This window comes from Podarcis cretensis (assembly GCF_951804945.1).
Source record: "Podarcis cretensis genome assembly, chromosome: 8".
NCBI classification, from domain to species: domain Eukaryota; kingdom Metazoa; phylum Chordata; class Lepidosauria; order Squamata; family Lacertidae; genus Podarcis; species Podarcis cretensis.
This window is the reverse complement of record NC_137177.1, coordinates 36,746,803-36,761,777: the sequence shown is the minus strand read 5'-3', so window position 1 is coordinate 36,761,777 and position 14,975 is coordinate 36,746,803.

The window sequence follows — 14,975 nt, the reverse complement described above, 5'->3', positions numbered from 1 at the left end:
TCCCAAACCTTGCCCAGGGCTCCTACTTCTGCCCTTGGGGGAGGCAGAAGTGAGGAAGTCTAGGGCAGGGAGCTTCTAGGGCCTGAGAATATTTTGTAGCATTTGTTTATTTCAGATTGTAAATTGCCTTGGGTGCCGCGGTAGAGAGGCAGAATATAAATGCAACAAACAAACTTCACAGAAAAGCTTCTGCCACTCCAGTGTGTGAGACAGGCAAAGGAGGGGAAGCTAATAGAGGCCACACTACACCCAGTGTGGTGTAGTGGTTAGAGTGTTGGACTAGGACCTAGGAGACTAGAGTTCGAATCCCCACTAAACCATGAAGCTTACTAGGTGACCTCGGGGCCAGTCGCTACCTCTCAGCCTAACCTGCCTCACTGGATTGCTGTTGGGATTAAATGAGGAGGGGAATTTCCTTGAGTTCCTTGGAGGAAAGGTGAGATATAAATGTAATAAATAAGTAAGTACAGTAGACATAAAAATGCAAGAGATATATCCCACTTATGTTACAATCCTGAATGTGTTCTGCTGGACTTTCCTGCCAGTCCCTCCTTGGTACATGTGGGTTTGTGATTGCAGCCCCCACGCAAAGAGTTAGACCCTTTCATATGCAGCCACCCCATCCACTGGTCTTCTGCCCCCAAACACAGATGCTCCGCCTCTCTCTCTGTGAAGCTCTTTCTGCATGTGCTTAATTTCAGGAGACAGAGATTCTCCACGGTATTAATACTGGTGCAGAGAAGCACAAGCTTGGACTCCTTCGAGTGGAATTGATTTTGCTAGGCAGATGTGATTAAATTTGTACGAATCACAGCATGAGTTCAGCAAGAGTGCAGGCGGGAGAGGCAGGCATAAGTTCGATGCTTTGCCCCAGGAGTTTAGCTGGAAGCATTTGCTTAGGAATGAAGGGCTGCAGACAGAGATTTGGGGAGGTGGGGTGGGGAAAATGAGGAAAAAAGAGAACCATTCCGTACTTTAACTTATGCATTTCGGGTGGATATTTAACTACAACACAACACATGAAGCCAGATGACCAGGTGGTGCAATGGAAACAATGGAAGCTGCACTAGGGAACCAGACCCTCAATCTAGCTTGCTCACTTTTGGCTACCCTAAGTGGTAGCAGCTCTCCTGGGTTTCAGGCAGGGATCTCTCCCAGCCCTACCCAGAGATTAGAACGTAAGAACATAAGAGCAGCCTGCTGGATCAGGCCCATTGCCCATCCTGTTCTCACCGTGGCTAACTGGATGCCCCAATGGGAAGCCCACAAGCAGGATTTGAGCACAAGAGCCCTCTCCCCTCCAGCTGGCATTCAGAAGCATTGTGCCTCCCAGTTATGGAGGCAGAGCATAGCAATAATGGCTAGTAGCCAATGATAGCCCTCGCCTCTTCCATGAATCTGACCAGTCCTCTTTTAAAGCCATCCAAATCAGTGCTTCCTGTTGGAATGAGTTCCATAGTTTTAACTATGTGATGTCTGAAAAACTTCCCTTTATCTGTCCTGATTGGACCTTCTGTATCCAAAGCAGGCCAAATGTCTTCAGCCAATCAGTGGATCCTATGAAATCAATCAATCCCCAGGTAACTTGGCTGGAAATAGCCCTAGTGCCTGATCACCAGAAGTTGCTGGTTGCTAGGAATTTATGGCAAAACCCACCAGATGTTATCTAGTGGGTCAAAGTCTCACTGAGATGAATGGATGCAGGTGACCACTGATTTCAATGGGGCCTATGCCACAGCTTTCTCAACCATGGAATCAAAGAATTGTAGAGTTGCAAGGGACCCTTAGGATCATCTAGTCCAACTCCCTGTAATGCAGGAATATGTAGCTGTCCCCATCCAGGGACTTAACTTGCAACCTTGGCGTTATCAGCACTATGCTCTAACCAGCTGAGTTATACAGGTTGGCATAAGCTCAGCTATAGGGAAAGCTGCAAGGGCCTTTGATGTCGGCCCCTGGAAATGAGAAGTGTCTATCCAGGCTTCTTTTCTCTTTTTCCAGGAATAGCACCACACAACTCTGTTGGCAAGACCACCCCGTATCCAGAAGAGGAGTGGGGGACTTTCATGGAAAACCATCTGCAATGACAGGGGATGCAGCTTCCTTTTTGTTTCAACCTAATTCCAACAAGATGGACGACATGAAAGCGTGTCTTGCTAAAGAGCTTTTGCCCTGCTACAAATGGCAACTGGGTTTTCTGTGGGTTGCCGTTTGTTCCAATTTAGTACTAAAGAGTGGGTTTTCCAGGGGGAAGTGGAGGGGCAAAGGTAAAACTGCTCAGACCTGTGCTTTTCTAGGCACAGGGCAAGCAAAAATGTGGATGAGTCCTTAGCCACAGCTAGGATTTCAATAGCCCTTGAAAAATCTGCATTTGTCTCTGTGTTGTTATGGACTTTGGCTGTTGTGGGGAAAAAATACACATAAACTGTGTGTCTCCAGGGGGATGGAGGATCCAGAAAGCTTTTATGTCATCTGCTGGGCTTTTATTTCCTAGGCTTCAGACTTAGATGCTCATCATTTACTAGCCATGGCAGCTTGGGAAATGTCTTGAGATAAATTGGTGTGTCACCATTTCTTTCTGTTACGATTTATTTTTTGTTTGCTTTGTATATGGTATTATGCCATTCCTTGCTATTTACTTTGGGGCTGTTAATAATGCTAAAGAAAGTTAAAATAAAGGCACGGGGGGGGGGGGAGGAGGAGGAAAAAAAATAGTTCCAACAATTGCTGCTTTCAAGTTGAGGCACAAAGTGAGCTTCCATCCTTTCCCTCAGCTGCCTGCCTGACTCTTTTCTGTGTTCAAATAGTTCTGCTGCCTTTTGTCTCCTTCCAGCACCTGGTAGGATTGTGACACAGCCTCCCGGTGGGTGCTGGGGCAGGATTTCTGTGAGAACACCTGGCCTCGCTATGCAAATCGGCTTTTGCAATGAGCAGTATTTGCCTAAAATGTAAATAGCGGCAATTTGCTTGTTCATGAAAAGCCTCCTCTGCTTCCTGGTTTCTTTGAAGGCCAAGCCAAGCACCCTTTGCTCCTGGTTCCATTTCCTCCTTGCCATGGCGTGTTTGGCCTCCAGTGAGCCCTGGGAACTTACATGCTGAGCCATGTGTGGGAATGCCTGAATCGGGGCCTTTCCTCTCCACTTACAGCACTAACCTGTCTCTCTCTCTCAGCTGAGTCCTTCTGCCAGGAGACAGGAGCTGTAGTCAGGGTTGCCCTGGGGAAACTGGCCTTGATGGGCACCAGCTTGTCTGCTCAGTTGCTTGCTGAGCTGGGAGGACCCATCTAGATCCTGCACTTTCCTGGAGAGAGCAAAGCTGCCCGAGCTGCAGACATCAGAAGCTGATAATGTTTCCATGCTGCAAAAAGCCTTCCCCTGATGCTGATCTTTGCACATCAAGCTGCCATTGAAGGTACAAAAGCCAAGCCAGGAGGGAATTCTCCCCTCCTAGGCTGCTGGCAGCTCTAAAATGTGCCTCTTCCACCTCTTCCTCCTGGTGTTCAAGGGCAAGAAAGGTCCGTAAGAATGTAAGTGCCTGCTGGATCAGGTCCATGGCCCAACTAGTCCAGGATCCTGTTCTCCCAGTGGCCAACCAGATGCCCAGAAGCAGGATTCAAATGCAGCAGCACTCTTCCCTCCTGTGGTTTCCAGAAACTGGCATTCAGAAGCATTGCTGCCTCCATAGCATAGCCATCATGCCTAGTGGTCAAGACTGCTTTCTCCTCCATGAATTTGGCTAGACCATCACTACCTCCTGTGACAAGGAGTTCCGTAATTCTTTTTTTCTTTTAAAAAATTTTATTTATACTTTTCAAGTTTATACATTTCATTAGTTTGACAATCAATTTAACATTTCAGAGTTTGACTTCCTTCCCTCTTTCCCTGCGGTTCCTTAAATTTATTTTTTTAATATTTTCTCCTTATCCAACTTCATTTAATTTGCTTGTTTAATTATCTACTTTAAATATATACTCTTATGAAACTGCAGGTTATTACAATAATCCTGCCAATGTTTTTATCTGTAAATATTCAATAAGCTATTTCCATCCTTTTATCAAAAGTTTGTAACCTGGATATCTTATTCTTCCGGTAAGTTTTGCCATTTCTGCATATTCCATAAGTTTTTGTATCCATTCTTCCTTTGCTGGGACTTCTGCTTCTTTGAACTTTGGGGCAAGTAGCATTCTTGCTGCTGTAATAGCATACATAATAAACTTCTATACAATTTAGGTAGTTCTGTCCCTATAATTCTCAGAAGAATTCAACTATGTGTTGCACCCTCCGGCGTTCTCACTTTCTCTGAGTTGCGACACCAGGCTCATATAATGATTTGTTGAGGTGCAGCTTCTGTGGTGTCTAATCCTGTCCACATTTGGCTGTGAATAGGGACATTTTGGCTGTGAGTAGGGACGCAGGTGGCGCTGTGGGTTAAAGCCTCAGCGCCTAGGACTTGCCGATCGAAAGGTCGGCGGTTCGAATCCCTGCGGCGGGGTGCGCTCCCGCTGCTCGGTCCCAGCGCCTGCCAACCTAGCAGTTCGAAAGCACCTCCAGGTGCAAGTAGATAAATAGGGACCGCTTACCAGCGGGAAGGTAAACGGCGTTTCCGTGTGCGGCTCTGGCTCGCCAGAGCAGCGATGTCACGCTGGCCACGTGACCCGGAAGTGACTCCGGACAGCGCTGGCCCCTGGCCTCTTAAGTGAGATGGGCGCACAACCCCAGAGTCTGTCAAGACTGGCCCGTACGGGCAGGGGTACCTTTACCTTTACCTTTAGGGCACTCATTACAGAACCTTCAGGCTGGGTTTGAGGAGGAAGTCATATCTGCACCTCTGTACAGAAGCATCTTTATGTGATACATGCCCAAAGCAGGACCCTCCTCGCACCCTTTCTTTGGTTAATGTGCTTAGAACAGGTGGGTGGAAGTAGCAGTCTATTCCCAGCAGCAAAGCCTCCCCGATATCACATGGAGGATAATGTGCCTGTCCCAGGATCCCACTCTCATGGCAAGGAGTGCAAGAAAATGCACTCAGGAGGCCTCTTCTCTCACTTCATTGCATTTGTGTCCCATTTCTTGTATTCCTATCCCACCTTTATCTCCAAGGTACTCAAGGAGGCATACACGATTCTCTCCCTCCTCACGTAATCCTCACAACAACCCTATGAGGTAGGCTAGGCGGAGAGGCAGTGACTGGCCTGTGGCCACCCAAGTGAGCTTCAGGGTGACAAATGGGGATTTTGAATCCTGGCCTCCCAGGTCCTAGTCCTACACCCAGATGACAGCACTGCATTTTACCCTCTCCAGTAAACCTGTGGCAGAGAGAAAAACAAATCACCATGAATCTATTTATGCAAAATAGTCCCCTCTACACCCTGTAAAGACAGTGAACTTGGCAGCCTAGTTACACTCTGCGATACAAGCACATCCACACCACCACACACAGGAAAAAATATTCCCCTTTTGTGGGCACAGGGCAGCAGTAGCTGAGGTTTGCTTTGCTTTCCAGGCTGTGGCTGTTCCGCTTCCCCTCTCTCTGTGTGTGTTTACAGTCCACTTGCTGCATTGGAAATCCCCTTTGCAGAGCTCAAACATACAGCCATTGTCGAGGGACACAGAGAACGAAAACAAAGCATCCAACCTCACTGGGGAACTGACAACAATCTGCTGACCACAGACTTCAACACATGATGGGAAAGATCAAGAGGTACCATGGATAGTGCCATGCTTGGTGGTGGGGTTGGAAGACAGGCTTCAAGGCCTTTCTCCTCTGCCTTCTCACAACTCACCTCTTCAGCAAAGGCCTTGCCTCTCCTTGGTCATAAGAACATAAGACCAACCCTGCTGGATCAGGCAAATACATACCCTCCAACATTTCTCTGATGAAAATAGGGACGTCCTATATCATCATCATAATCATTTTATTTATACCCTGCCCACCTGACTGGGTTTTCCCCAGCCACTCTGTGTGGCTTTCAACATATATAAAAACGTAATCAAGTGTCTTTTTTCGTCTGCTGCCATTGTGGTGAGCAGTTAGTGAAGCTTGAGTATGTCTTCCCACAAGACGTTCAAGATCAAGCAGTTTCTCGATAAGAAGCAGAAGCAGAACTGGCCCATTGCTCAATAGATCCACATGGAAACTGGCAATAAAATCAGGTACAACTCCCAAAGGAGACCCTGGAGGAGGACCAAACTGGGCCTGTAAAGAGAAGCAGCTCCAATCTTACCAGCATGCCTCTGTATCTTGCATCAAGCTCTCGAGCGTCAGAATAGCCTCTTCCTACCAACCTACCACTTTTTCAGGGCTGGAATTCTGTCTTGTGCTGTGCAGTTTCCCCCCTTTGTAGAAATATTTGTTGTTGCAAATATGACTTAATTAAAAACGGAATAACAGGGGGGAGCCCCATAATCAAACGTTAAACATTAAAAACCTTCCTTCCCTGTACAGGGCTGGCTTCAGATGTCTTCTAAAGGTTGTATATTTACTTATCTCCTTGGCTCGGGGGGTGCATAGCTCCATCCCCTCCAACATTTCTCCTATGAAAACAGGGACATCCTAAGGAAAAGCAGGACATTCTGGGATCAAATTAGAAACTTGGATGGCTTCTGTAAATCCGGGACTGTTTCTTGGAAAAAGGGACACATGGAGGGTCTGCAAATGGCCCATCTAGTCAGGCATCCTCCTCTCACTGTGAGTAACCCAGATGTCTGTGGGAATCCCATAAGCAGAATCTGAGCACAACAGCCCTCTCCTCTCCCATGGCTTCCAGCAACTGGGATTTACACCTCCAGCTATGAAGGCACAGCATAGTTACTGTGGCTAGTTGGTTGCACTTCAAAAGTTGAAAGCCAGTGTGACTTAGTACATAGTTAGAGCATTGGACTAGGAGCCGCAAGTGTTTTTAGATGTTTTGATTGTTTTATTGCCTGTGTTTGCCACCCTGAGCTCCTTTGAGAGGAAGGGTGGAATAGAAATATAAAAACAAACAAACCCAAATCTTATCTTAATCATACTGTTCTATTCTGCCTTGGTCAGGTTCCAGATTCCCTCTGGAATCCTTGGTCCAGTTTTGGGCACCCAAGTTTAAGAAAGGTACAGACAAGCAGGAAGGTGTGTAAAAGGAAAAGGTAAAGAACCCCTGGACGGTTCAGTCCAGTCAAATGCGACTATGGGGTTGCGGTGCTCATCTCACTTTCAGGCCGAGGAAGCCGGTGTTTGTCTACAGACAGCTTTCCGCGTCATGTGGCCAGCATGACTAAACTGCTTCTGGTGCAACAGAACACCGTGATGGAAACCAGAGTGCATGGAAACACTGTTTACCTTCCTGCCACAGTGGTACCTATTTATCTACTTGCACTGGTGTGCTTTCGAACTACTAGGTTGGCAGGAGCTGAGACAGAGCAAGAGGAGCTCACTTGGTTGCGGGGATTCGAACCACCGACCTTCCGATCGGCAAGCCCAAGAGGCTCAGTGGTGTGTGGAGGAGGGTGAACAAGGTGACCAAGAGTCTGGAAACCAAGTCTTATGAAGAACAGTTGAGGGATTGGGGTATGTTTAGCTTGGATAAGAGGAGACTGAGAGGAGGCACGAGAGCCACCTTCCACTATAGAAAGGGCTATCTCATGGAAGCTGGAGCAAGCTTATTTTCTGCTGCTCCTGGGGATAGGATCTGAACCAATGGATTCAAATGATAAGAAGGGAGATTTTGACTAAACTGAAGGAAGAGCTTTCTGACAGCAAGAGCTGTTTGACAGTGGAACGGACTCCCTTAGAAGACGGAAGACTCTCCTTCATTGAAGGTCTTTAAACAGAGGTTTCTTTAGTTCAGGGATTCTTTAGTTGTGGTTCCTGCAATGCAGGGCGTTGGGCTAGATGACCTTTGAGGTTCCTTCAACTCTACAGTTCTCTGCCTCCAATCCCCATGCCTATACTACTCAGGCTTCATTCAAATACCTGGCGACTCTTAGCCCCCAGCTTTCTCCATAACTGGCAAGTGGCTCTTCTTACCTCCCAACGCCCCAGCTGGAGCTGAGCTGCTGGTTTCTGTTTGAAAGTTGTTTGCTAATCAATGTGTATATTAATTGCCGTGTCTTTGATTCTTAAGCTCTTTCCCGTTGTCTGGGTTCCAATTTGCTTATAGGCTAGGCGTGACGAACCATGACTCTTGCCACACACGGCGCACGTCAATGGAGAACATGAGTGTATGTCCATATTTGCACGTATCATATGACTGAAGGGGAGCAGTAGCAAGTTCATCTGTGCTGGTGTGCTCACCTGGTCTTGTTAAAAGGCACTGCAAAGTGGAAGTTGGCTCATACAGATCCCTTAGCGCAGAAAGGCTGCCCCACAAAAAAATTCTTGTTTCAGTGGGATATTTGCTCTTGATGCCCTAATGTGACTAATGAGTTTGTCTCCTCACTTCTTTTAAACAATTGATTCTCTGGGTTGCCTTGAGGTCTTTTTCATCAGGCCCCAAACAAGGGCGCTTCTATACTTTTCTCTTTATGGCATTACAAATGATTACTGGGCAAAATACCCACATGGCTTGGGTAAGATTTATCCCCCTGACGTCAGTGACAGGTGGTGAGTTTGTCACGGGGAAGAATCCTCACCTCACCTCTCCTCTCCTCTCCCCACCCTATCTCTGCCATCGCAATTACATTGCTGACTGATCAGATGGTGAATAGACATGAATCATAGACTCATAGAATTGTAGAACTGGAAAGGATCCTGAGGGTCATCTAGTCCAACCCCATACACAATGTAAGGATCCTGCCCACAGCCAGCCCTGGGTGGGCTCAAACACTGACCCATTGCACGACAGGAGGGAAGCATCATCACCTGCTCATGCCTGCAGGTCAAGCTGCTGTCTAATGGCAGAGGAACAGAGGCCACCAGGCAGTGTGGTACAGTGGCTAGAGTGTTGGACCAGGACCCAAGTGACCAGAGTTTGAATCCTTCCTCAGCCATGAAACTCACTAGGTGACCTTGCAGGCCAGTCACAGCCTCTCAGCCTGACCTGCCTCACAGGGTTGTTGTGGGGAGTGGGAGAACCATGTATGCCACCTTAGCTCCTTGGAGAAAATGGTGGGATATATATGAAATAATAAACTAATCAACCAACCAACAACCAAGCTGACAACCTACACTTCAGTAAAGTCATTTTCCCACTTTGGGTAAGTGAGCCATAAAAGGGCAGCTCAGTATCGAGAATGACGTCAGGAATACTGAACACTTTTTTGGGGCTGTATTTTAAATCTGGGGTTTTCTGGATGGCACTGATAACACCTCAGGAACTTTTTATGAGCTCAGAAACTGCTTAGTCATGTTGCACAGCAAAGTGCTGAGTCACGCGTTGTGGCCTCTTTCCTCTGGCTTGTTGCTTTCATTTTGCACTGAGTTCCAATAAAAAAGGGAAGATGCACAAGGACCCTCAGCTAAAATAAAGCCCACTTGTCCTCATATGGGATGTTGCAAGAAAGGCCACTGACAAGTTCTAAGGCCAGGTCCACACCACACATTTCAAACACAGGACTTCCCCCAAACAATCCTAGTTTGTTAAGGACATTGGGAATTGTAATTCTAAACTTCCATATATATATATATATATATATATATATATATATATATATATATATGAAGCCATGTGTTTTAAACGTGCTTTGAATGTGTAGTGGGGATCTGCTTCTAGTTTAGCAAATAAAATGAAGGGAAATCAATGGCACGGACAGATGCTCATAGCCTGCCACCTAGTGGAACAGATGGTCTGCTACAACTCCCATCAGCACCAGCCAGCACATCTCTGACTTGCATGTCTAAGCAAGTGGGAAGAACAGAGCATTGCCCTCTCACGCCTCCACCCGTGACGAGTTGTCCTCTTTCTTCTTCCACAGAAACCCCACTCATCCTCCTGTCTCTCTGGCACCATAGTGAATGTTGGTGGCCTTTGGTAACCCACTCTTTTTTCAGCCACTTACCCCCACCTTACCTGGGCCACCCGACATACCTTGCAATGTTGTTGTAAGAATTAGATGAAGCACATGGGAGACTTGGGACTGGCAAAACCGATCTACAAATTTATTGATTTGTGGAACAACTTATAACAGGGAAACATTAGGAAGAACTTCCCGGTGGCAAGAGCTGTTTGACAGTGGAACAGGCTCCCTCAGGAGGTGGTGGACTCTCCTTCATTGGAGGTTTTAAAAGAGAGGGTGGATGGCCACCTGCCAGGGATGCTTTAGCTGTGATTCCTGCATTGCAGGAGGTTGAACTAGGCGAACATCTCACTTTATGATCACAGCAACCCTGTGAGGTATTTGAGGCTGAGAGACAACGAATGGCCCAGTGGGCTTCATGGCCGAGTGGGGATTTGAACCCTGTTCTCTCCCAGGCCCTAGCCCAACACTCTTAACTACTACACTGGTGCAAAACAAACATGAAGTGAAGGTCATTTGTTGGCTGAATGCTCAGAAAGATTCTAAAAAATATAGGGAGAGAAAACAGATCCAACCAGGACGTATCTAAAGGTTATCCCAGAGAGAGTTTTGGAGGGATGTAAAGCTTTGAACACAAGAAGAGCCTGATTGGGGGATCCGAAGGAACCTCAGCCTCTAGGAGTTGGCTCCTATGCTTTACAGCTTGTGTTTGTGTTGCGCTTTTCCCTCCAGTGAAGTCAATGGATGTCAAAGCCCAGGGAAACTGCAATGGTGAAAGCAACCACTGGGTGGCTCTGTTGTGCCATAGAATCCTCCTCTTCCCACTGACGCTCTGCAAAAGATGTTTCTTTTCAATCGCTGGAGGCTTTGCTGCTGCTATAAAGGAAACCAACTTCTTGCTGCTGTGGCTGCATTCGTTGGCTTCAGTGCTCCAAGCTGGCTTCTCCATGTCTTGCCCAGCAGCCCACAGGCTATCAAACCAATGTCCAATGGCCCCACCTCAACGTGGCTGAACAGATGCATCTTATGGGAAATTGGTGCCCGAGTTTTGGGTTTTCCTCTTCTCTCCTTGTCCCCTTTTCCTTGTGTGTCATGTTTCTTTTTTAGACTGTAAGCCAGCAGGTAGGAACTGTCTTGTTTTGATTGTATGTAGGAGGCTTTGCGGCTGAAGAATGATAGAATCAAAGAATTGTAGAGTTGGAAGGGACCCGAGGGTCATCTAGTCCAAACCCCTGTAATGCAGGAATCTCAACACATGGTCTCCCATCCAGTTTGAAACCATACCAGACCCTGCTTAGCTTTGCAAATGTGCTAACTGTTTTATTGCTGCACCACTAGGAAACAGCAAGATACAAATGCTCTAAATAAATAAGTAAAAAAAAACCACCAAGCCCTGAACTCTGCAGGCAAGGGCATCCCTATAAGGAAGTCTGTCCCTCACAATGTTGGAAAGGGGGCTTTAGTGTAGGACCCCCCCATTGGAACTCCTTCCTCTGACATACCAGGCAGGGGGACTTGCTGCGTTTGAATTCAGAGTATGTGGCTGCAGCAGCAAAGGAGCTGCACTTGCCAGCCGGCCGTTCCAGTCTGTGGGCAGCTCGATTACCAATTTGTAGCAATTTAAAAGACAGATACTTAAAAAAACCCAAACCAGGAATGGAGGCAACACTGAAACTCTTGGACCGACTTGTAAAATAATCCATCAGACTGCAGGTTATATAGTTGTGATCCACCTGGATCAAACCAGGTGAGTCTGCTTTGGAATTTGAGTTTTGTGGGTTCATTACAGTGGTACCTCGGGTTACATATGCTTCAGGTTACATACGCTTCAGGTTACAGACTCCACTAACCCAGAAATATTACCTCAGGTTAAGAACTTTGCTTCAGGATGGGAACAGAAATCGTGCTCCGGAGGCGCGGCGGCAGCAGGAGGCCCCATTAGCTAAAGTGGTGCTTCAGGTTAAGAACAGTTTCAGGTTAAGAACGGACCTCCGGAACGAATTAACCCAAGGTAGCACTGTATTTGTGAATAGACTCATACTTCTGGGAAATGCAACAACGACATCATCATCATCATCATCATCATCAACAACAACTAAACTTCACACGAAACCCTCTGGGAATAAAATATCCATGTATTAATGCATTCAACAGACTTTAAAACAAAACACAAAAGAATTCAGACTGGACCCACAATGCTGTTTAATCTTGGAAAACTCTGATCTTAAGACCCCATTGCCTTGCAAGATATCTTGGGGAGAAGAAAGGGCTAAGATGAAAACCCTACACAAATCTGGAGTCGAGTCCCTAAGATGGTTGTGCTGTAAACTCATTCACATCTTTGAGAAAGTCTGCCTTTGAATCTAATTTTAATTTGTGGATGCTTTGAATCAACTTTCTGTGAGACCTTTTGCTGGTAGTTCCATACACAACTTTCAGATCTCTAAGGATCTTGGCGGCATCATCTAATGCAGGCACCCCCAAACTCAGCCCTCCAGATGTTTTGGGACCACAACTCCCATCATCCCTAGCTAACAGGACCAGTGGGCAGGGATGATGGGACTTGTAGTCCCAAAACATCTGGAGGGCCGAGTTTGGGGATGCCTGATCTAATGTATTAACCTGTGCCATTTGCACACCTTTAATTGGTAAAATGTAGGGACGCAGGTGGCGCTGTGGGTTAAAGCCTCAGCGCCTAGGGCTTGCCGATCGAAAGGTCGGCGGTTCGAATCCCTGCAGCGGGGTGTGCTCCCGCTGCTCGGTCCCAGCGCCTGCCAACCTAGCAGTTCGAAAGCACCTCCGGGTGCAAGTAGATAAATAGGGACCGCTTACCAGCGGGAAGGTAAACGGCGTTTCCGTGTGCGGCTCTGGCTCGCCAGAGCAGCGATGTCACGCTGGCCACGTGACCCGGAAGTGTCTCCGGACAGCGCTGGCCCCTGGCCTCTTACGTGAGATGGACGCACAACCCCAGAGTCTGTCAAGACTGGCCCGTACGGGCAGGGGTACCTTTACCTTTACCTTTAATTGATAAAAGGTAGCTCTGGCTTGGTTGTTCTGATCTTCCAATATAGATTAATTGCTGCAATGGAACCTTCATCTTTGCCAGTAGGCTTTTGTTTAGCAATTGCATTTAAAACTTCCTTTGCTTGAAAAATTGCTATCAGACACTTTCCCCACGGAAATAGGAAGCGCTGCAGCCAAGCTGGTGCCAAACATATTGCTCTGCTTTCCATTGGACCACATCAGCAAGGCCAAGTGGGTGGCGTCTTGTCATCTGGGCAGCCCAGGAGCTCCATACACCCTGCCCAGGCTTGTGCCCAGGAAGGTCAGTTTAGTGCTGCTAACACAGCAGTTTGACTTCACCCCTGGAGGCACACACCATTGTCTCTCGAGTCAGATGGATGACAACAACCTGTTTTCCACGACATTTCCCAGTTTTTCAGCAAATTCCTTGTAATAGTAATTAAATGATCTTTTGAAATGGCAGTGGGTGGGAGACATCCTCCAAAACTAAGTACTGTAATTATGCTTCAGCATCTTGAAAATCACCTGGAGGAAGGAAGTGTGTTTATGTCAAGAAGTGGAAGCCAGGCATTAGAGACTGACCAGTTCTTACTCTGGCTTGTTTGCTAAGAATAGTAGCATAGCAGCCACCAGCAGAAACAATTGGCTTAGCAGGCCCTCCTCCACATGCCCTGTAGGAAGAGAAGAACCCCTGACCGCATGCCCCTTAGTGCAGTTGCATCAGCAGAGCTGTTCGACAGTGGAATTTGCTGCCAAGGAGTGTGGTGGAGTCTCCTTCTTTGGAGGTCTTTAAGCAGAGGCTTGACAACCATATGTCAGGAGCGCTCTGATGGTGTTTCCTGCTTGGCAGGGGGTTGGACTCGATGGCCCTTGTGGTCTCTTCCAACTCTATGATTCTATGATTCTATGAACTCCCTGTGCCCCTCGCCCCTATGTTAAGCCTGAAGGGATTGCTAAAGGAACTTCTGCAGCCATCATTCTGCTTCCTGTTCTGTTCTGAACTGCTTTCCTCTCATTCTTTCTGTGCCTTGTGAAGTGTAGGTGAGTTCCCACGAGGCAAGACACAGTGACAACAGCAAGAACCTTTATTGAACTATGTACAGAACTGGACAACAGGGGCAAAGCAACTGCTTATGTACATTTCTGAAGGTCTGGGCCACTCCCACTCCCAACGTGATTGGCTGTCTAAACTTCCAAGCCGCGAATCATGACTCAGAGTTTAAGGGCCAATGGCAGAGGCCCAAATCCTGAAATGTTCTGTGACTGGATATCATGTATCGAATCAGAACATAGGGGCTCAGAATCCTTAGTCTAGACTCAAACTCAGGCAAACATAGACCACTGAATATGTAACACTTTGAGAGACCTGCCATCACCCTCAATGTCTGTGCTGCCTTCCCTTAAATTTCAGTGTTGTGATTTGAAAGCCCAGAACAATGTTTGCAAGCGGGGTGTGGGTGGGTGGGTTTGCTGGATCTGAAGGCGGAGTCTTCTGGATTTTGGCACATCCAGGGAGGGGAATAGCCCAAGTGGATGAGGCTGTGGGATGGGGGTTGGTGCTGAGGAAATCCTCAGCTCAGAATACCTCCATGTGTTATTCCACAAAATATACGAATCTTTACCCAAGATAAAAAATACTGCTATATATGCCACCCCAATCTCTGAGTAGGGAGAGACTTCAGGGGTTCCAGAAGCATACACAGGTTTGGTTTCTTGGAATGAAGGTCAGCAGAGACTGTGGTTTTATTTACACACACACACAACCTGAGCATAAGATGGACAAGGCTCACAGTGTTAACACCTCCAAAGATGTTGCTTCTCAGCCTTGGATTCAGCACAGAGCAAGCATGTCTCTGTGTATCCAGCTTCCAGCCTGCTTCCATCTTAGCTCACATTGTTTTCCTACCTAGCAGTTTGGTGAGGCATGGGGAAGAGAGGCCTACCAATTAGCCTGGAGGGCACCATTACTTAGTTGCAGCTCTTGCAACTGAGCTCATTCTTTGGGGGTCCTGATGGAGC